Consider the following 6,586-nt stretch of genomic DNA (forward strand, 5'->3'; position numbering starts at 1 on the left):
CGACTAAGTGCCCACGGCTCTGCGGGGCTTGTGAGTCCGCCCCGCGCCGGTTCGGTGGTCGGCCTCAAAAAGCAAAAAATCAGCCTCTCTCCCTGGAGCTCACCTCGAGGTACCAGGGGGTGAGGTACCCGGGCTAAGGTGCAGTACCTTTTTTGGTCTTCAGGTGCGCCAGAGTACAATGAAATGGTCCCAGTAGTCAGTGTACTCATCGACTTTCCCCCCGTTTTCCAAAGCACCTCGTTTACGAGTATGGAGGAGATGGTGCTGGTCTCCCCACGGCGTCGGACACGCCGTCCTCGACAGCACAAGGTCGGATAGAAGACCTGGAAACCGCCGTGGCACGCGCTGGAGGTGGGCACTTTGGCGAAAAAACGACTAAGTGTCAACTTTCGAAAAAACGACTAAGTGTCAACTTTCGAAAAAACGGCTAAGTGTCAACTTTCGAAAAAACGACTAAGTGTCACCTCTCTGAAAAAATGGCAAAGTGTCGCCTCTCTGAAATTTTTCTAAGTGCCCACGGCTCTGCGGGCTCGTGCATCCGAGCCGCGCCGGTTCTGCAACCGGCCTAGAATGACGAAAAATAACGGTCTCCTCCTGGAGCTCACAGCCAATTGTGGCGAAAAAGTGGCAAAGTGCCCACGGCCCTGCCGAGCTTTGGCGTCCGCTCAGCGCCGGTGCCGCAGTCGGCCTCGAATGACGAAAAATGACGGTCTCCTCCTGGAGCTCACAGCCAACTTGGCAAAAAGTTTCTAAGTGCCCACGGCCCTGCCGAGCTTTGGCGTCCGCCCAGCGCCGGTTCCGCAGTCGGCCTCGAATGACGAAAAATAACGGTCTCCTCCTGGAGCTCACAGCCAACTTGGCAAAAAGTTTCTAAGTGCCCACGGCCCTGCCGAGCTTTGGCGTCCGCTCAGCGCCGGTGCCGCAGTCGGCCTCGAATGACGAAAAATGACGGTCTCCTCCTGGAGCTCACAGCCAACTTGGCAAAAAGTTTCTAAGTGCCCACGGCCCTGCCGAGCTTTGGCGTCCGCCCAGCGCCGGTTCCGCAGTCGGCCTCGAATGACGAAAAATAACGGTCTCCTCCTGGAGCTCACAGCCAACTTGGCAAAAAGTTTCTAAGTGCCCACGGCCCTGCCGAGCTTTGGCGTCCGCTCAGCGCCGGTGCCGCAGTCGGCCTCGAATGACGAAAAATGACGGTCTCCTCCTGGAGCTCACAGCCAACTTGGCAAAAAGTTTCTAAGTGCCCACGGCCCTGCCGAGCTTTGGCGTCCGCCCAGCGCCGGTTCCGCAGTCGGCCTCGAATGACGAAAAATAACGGTCTCCTCCTGGAGCTCACAGCCAACTTGGCAAAAAGTTTCTAAGTGCCCACGGCCCTGCCGAGCTTTGGCGTCCGCCCAGCGCCGGTTCCGCAGTCGGCCTCGAATGACGAAAAATAACGGTCTCCTCCTGGAGCTCACAGCCAACTTGGCAAAAAGTTTCTAAGTGCCCACGGCCCTGCCGAGCTTTGGCGTCCGCCCAGCGCCGGTTCCGCAGTCGGCCTCGAATGACGAAAAATAACGGTCTCCTCCTGGAGCTCACAGCCAACTTGGCAAAAAGTTTCTAAGTGCCCACGGCCCTGCCGAGCTTTGGCGTCCGCTCAGCGCCGGTTCCGCAGTCGGCCTCGAATGACGAAAAATGACGGTCTCCTCCTGGAGCTCACAGCCAACTTGGCAAAAAGTTTCTAAGTGCCCACGGCCCTGCCGAGCTTTGGCGTCCGCCCAGCGCCGGTTCCGCAGTCGGCCTCGAATGACGAAAAATAACGGTCTCCTCCTGGAGCTCACAGCCAACTTGGCAAAAAGTTTCTAAGTGCCCACGGCCCTGCCGAGCTTTGGCGTCCGCCCAGCGCCGGTTCCGCAGTCGGCCTCGAATGACGAAAAATAACGGTCTCCTCCTGGAGCTCACAGCCAACTTGGCAAAAAGTTTCTAAGTGCCCACGGCCCTGCCGAGCTTTGGCGTCCGCTCAGCGCCGGTGCCGCAGTCGGCCTCGAATGACGAAAAATGACGGTCTCCTCCTGGAGCTCACAGCCAACTTGGCAAAAAGTTTCTAAGTGCCCACGGCCCTGCCGAGCTTTGGCATCCGCCCAGCGCCGGTTCCGCAGTCGGCCTCGAATGACGAAAAATAACGGTCTCCTCCTGGAGCTCACAGCCAACTTGGCAAAAAGTTTCTAAGTGCCCACGGCCCTGCCGAGCTTTGGCGTCCGCCCAGCGCCGGTTCCGCAGTCGGCCTCGAATGACGAAAAATAACGGTCTCCTCCTGGAGCTCACAGCCAACTTGGCAAAAAGTTTCTAAGTGCCCACGGCCCTGCCGAGCTTTGGCATCCGCCCAGCGCCGGTTCCGCAGTCGGCCTCGAATGACGAAAAATGACGGTCTCCTCCTGGAGCTCACAGCCAACTTGGCAAAAAGTTTCTAAGTGCCCACGGCCCTGCCGAGCTTTGGCGTCCGCCCAGCGCCGGTTCCGCAGTCGGCCTCGAATGACGAAAAATAACGGTCTCCTCCTGGAGCTCACAGCCAACTTGGCAAAAAGTTTCTAAGTGCCCACGGCCCTGCCGAGCTTTGGCGTCCGCTCAGCGCCGGTGCCGCAGTCGGCCTCGAATGACGAAAAATGACGGTCTCCTCCTGGAGCTCACAGCCAACTTGGCAAAAAGTTTCTAAGTGCCCACGGCCCTGCCGAGCTTTGGCGTCCGCCCAGCGCCGGTTCCGCAGTCGGCCTCGAATGACGAAAAATAACGGTCTCCTCCTGGAGCTCACAGCCAACTTGGCAAAAAGTTTCTAAGTGCCCACGGCCCTGCCGAGCTTTGGCGTCCGCCCAGCGCCGGTTCCGCAGTCGGCCTCGAATGACGAAAAATAACGGTCTCCTCCTGGAGCTCACAGCCAACTTGGCAAAAAGTTTCTAAGTGTCACATCTGTGAAAAAACGACTAAGTGTCAACTTTCGAAAAAACGGCTAAGTGTCAACTTTCGAAAAAACGGCAAAGTGTCACATCTCTGAAAAAACGGCTAAGTGTCGACTTTCGAAAAAACGGCTAAGTGTCAACTTTCGAAAAAACGGCAAAGTGTCACATCTCTGAAAAAACGGCTAAGTGTCACATCTCTGAAAAAACGGCTAAGTGTCACATCTCTGAAAAAACGGCTAAGTGTCGCCTCTCTGAAAAAACGGCAAAGTGTCAACTTTCGAAAAAACGACAGAGTGTCGCCTCTCTGAAAAAACGACTAAGTGTCGACTCTGAGAAAATGGCAAAGTGCCCACGGCTCTGCGGGCTCGTGCATCCGACCCGCGCCGGTTCCCCAGCCGGCCTGATATAAGGCAAAACCAGCCTCTCCGCCTGGAGCTCAGAGCCAACTTGGCGAATATTTTCTAAGTGCCCACGGCTCTGCGTGGCTACGGCGTCTGCCCAGCGCCGGTTCCTGGGTCGAACCCCGAGGACGAGGAATGCCGGTCTCCGCCTGGAGGTCCCAGCTTAATCGGCGAAAATTTTCTAAGTGCCCACGGCTCTGCCGGGCTCGTGCATCCGACCCGCGCCGGTTCCCCAGCCGGCCTGAAATAAGGCAAAACCAGGCTCTCCCCCTGGAGCTCAGAGCCAATTGTGGCGAAAAAACGACTAAGTGTCAACTTTCGAAAAAACGACTAAGTGTCAACTTTCCAAAAAAACGGCTAAGTGTCGACTTTCGAAAAAACGGCTAAGTGTCAACTTTCGAAAAAACGACTAAGTGTCGCCTCTGAAAAAACGACTAAGTGTCGCCTCTCTGAAAAAACGACTAAGTGCCCACGGCTCTGCGGGGCTTGTGAGTCCGCCCCGCGCCGGTTCGGCGGTCGGCCTCAAAAAGCGAAAAATCAGCCTCTCTCCCTGGAGCTCACCAAAAATTTGTCGAAATTTTTCTAAGTTCTCCTCGAGGTACCAGGGGGTGAGGTACCCGGGCTAAGGTGCAGTACCTTTTTTGGTCTTCAGGTGCGCCAGAGTACAATGAAATGGTCCCAGTAGTCAGTGTACTCATCGACTTTCCCCCCGTTTTCCAAAGCACCCCGTTTACGAATATGGAGGAGATGGTGCTGGTCTCCCCACGGCGTCGGACACGCCGTCCTCGACAGCACAAGGTCGGATAGAAGACCTGAAAAGCGCCGTGGCACGCGCTGGAGGTGTCACTGTGGCGAAAAAGTGACTAAGTGTCAACTTTCGAAAAAACGGCTAAGTGTCAACTTTCGAAAAAACGGCTAAGTGTCAACTTTCGAAAAAACGGCTAAGTGTCACCTCTCTGAAAAAACGGCAAAGTGTCAACTTTCGAAAAAACGACTAAGTGTCAACTTTCGAAAAAACGACTAAGTGTCACCTCTCTGAAAAAATGGCAAAGTGTCAACTGCGAATGTGGTGGTGCATGGAAGGAAGTGGAGGACGGCCGCCTCCTTAAACACAGGCCGGAGAGGAGCGTCAGGGCCAGGCTCCTCAAACATGGACCGAGTGTCGCCCTTAACACAGACCAAGGGGAGGACGGCCGCCTCCTTAAACACAGGCCGGAGAGGAGCGTCAGGGCCAGGCTCCTCAAACATGGACCGAGTGTCGCCCTTAACACAGACCAAGGGGAGGACGGCCGCCTCCTTAAACACAGGCCGGAGAGGAGCGTCAGGGCCAGGCTCCTCAAACATGGACCGAGTGTCGCCCTTAACACAGACCAAGGGGAGGACGGCCGCCTCCTTAAACACAGGCCGGAGAGGAGCGTCAGGGCCAGGCTCCTCAAACATGGACCGAGTGTCGCCCTTAACACGGACCAAGGGGAGGACGGCCGCCTCCTTAAACACAGGCCGGAGAGGAGCGTCAGGGCCAGGCTCCTCAAACATGGACCGAGTGTCGCCCTTAACACGGACCAAGGGGAGGACGGCCGCCTCCTTAAACACAGGCCGGAGAGGAGCGTCAGGGCCAGGCTCCTCAAACATGGACCGAGTGTCGCCCTTAACACAGACCAAGGGGAGGACGGCCGCCTCCTTAAACACAGGCCGGAGAGGAGCGTCAGGGCCAGGCTCCTCAAACATGGACCGAGTGTCGCCCTTAACACGGACCAAGGGGAGGACGGCCGCCTCCTTAAACACAGGCCGGAGAGGAGCGTCAGGGCCAGGCTCCTCAAACATGGACCGAGTGTCGCCCTTAACACGGACCAAGGGGAGGACGGCCGCCTCCTTAAACACAGGCCGGAGAGGAGCGTCAGGGCCAGGCTCCTCAAACATGGACAGAGTGTCGCCCTTAACACAGACCAAGCGGAGGACGGCCGCCTCCCTAAATACAGGCCGAACCGGAGCGCGAGTGTCGCTCCTTAAACACGGACCGAGTGGAGGACGGCCGCCTCCTTAAACACAGGCCGAACAAAATGACACAAAGTGTCAACTGCGAATGTTGTCCATCCAAGGAAGGAGCGTGATGCCCGGCCGGCTCCTTAAACACAGGCCGAGAGTCGCCCCGGACGGTCCGCCTCGCGGCGCCCGTCTGCTCGGATAAAATGACACAAAGTGTCAACTACGAATGTTGTCCATCCAAGGAGGGAGCGTGATGCCCGGCCGGCTCCGAAAACACAGGCCGAGAGTCGCCCCGGACGGTCCGCCTCGCGGCGCCCGTCTGCTCGGATAAAATGACACAAAGTGTCAACTGCGAATGTTGTCCATCCAAGGAAGGAGCGTGATGCCCGGCCGGCTCCTTAAACACAGGCCGAGAGTCGCCCCGGACGGTCCGCCTCGCGGCGCCCGTCTGCTCGGATAAAATGACACAAAGTGTCAACTACGAATGTTGTCCATCCAAGGAGGGAGCGTGATGCCCGGCCGGCTCCGAAAACACAGGCCGAGAGTCGCCCCGGACGGTCCGCCTCGCGGCGCCCGTCTGCTCGGATAAAATGACACAAAGTGTCAACTGCGAATGTTGTCCATCCAAGGAAGGAGCGTGATGCCCGGCCGGCTCCTTAAACACAGGCCGAGAGTCGCCCCGGACGGTCCGCCTCGCGGCGCCCGCCCGCTCGGATAAAATGACACAAAGTGTCAACTACGAATGTTGTCCATCCAAGGAGGGAGCGTGAGGCCCGGCCGGCTCCGAAAACACAGGCCGAGAGTCGCCCCGGACGGTCCGCCTCTCGAGGCGCCCGCCCGCTCGGATAAAATGACACAAAGTGTCAACTACGAATGTTGTCCATCCAAGGAGGGAGCGTGATGCCCGGCCGGCTCCGAAAACACAGGCCGAGAGTCGCCCCGGACGGTCCGCCTCGCGGCGCCCGTCTGCTCGGATAAAATGACACAAAGTGTCAACTACGAATGTTGTCCATCCAAGGAGGGAGCGTGAGGCCCGGCCGGCTCCGAAAACACAGGCCGAGAGTCGCCCCGGACGGTCCGCCTCTCGAGGCGCCCGCCCGCTCGGATAAAATGACACAAAGTGTCAACTACGAATGTTGTCCATCCAAGGAGGGAGCGTGATGCCCGGCCGGCTCCGAAAACACAGGCCGAGAGTCGCCCCGGACGGTCCGCCTCGCGGCGCCCGCCCGCTCGGATAAAATGACACAAAGTGTCAACTACGAATGTTGT

This window comes from Syngnathus leptorhynchus, unplaced genomic scaffold (assembly GCF_054491065.1).
Source record: "Syngnathus leptorhynchus isolate UIUO unplaced genomic scaffold, UIUO_Slep HiC_scaffold_259, whole genome shotgun sequence".
Taxonomy (NCBI): Eukaryota; Metazoa; Chordata; class Actinopteri; order Syngnathiformes; family Syngnathidae; genus Syngnathus; species Syngnathus leptorhynchus.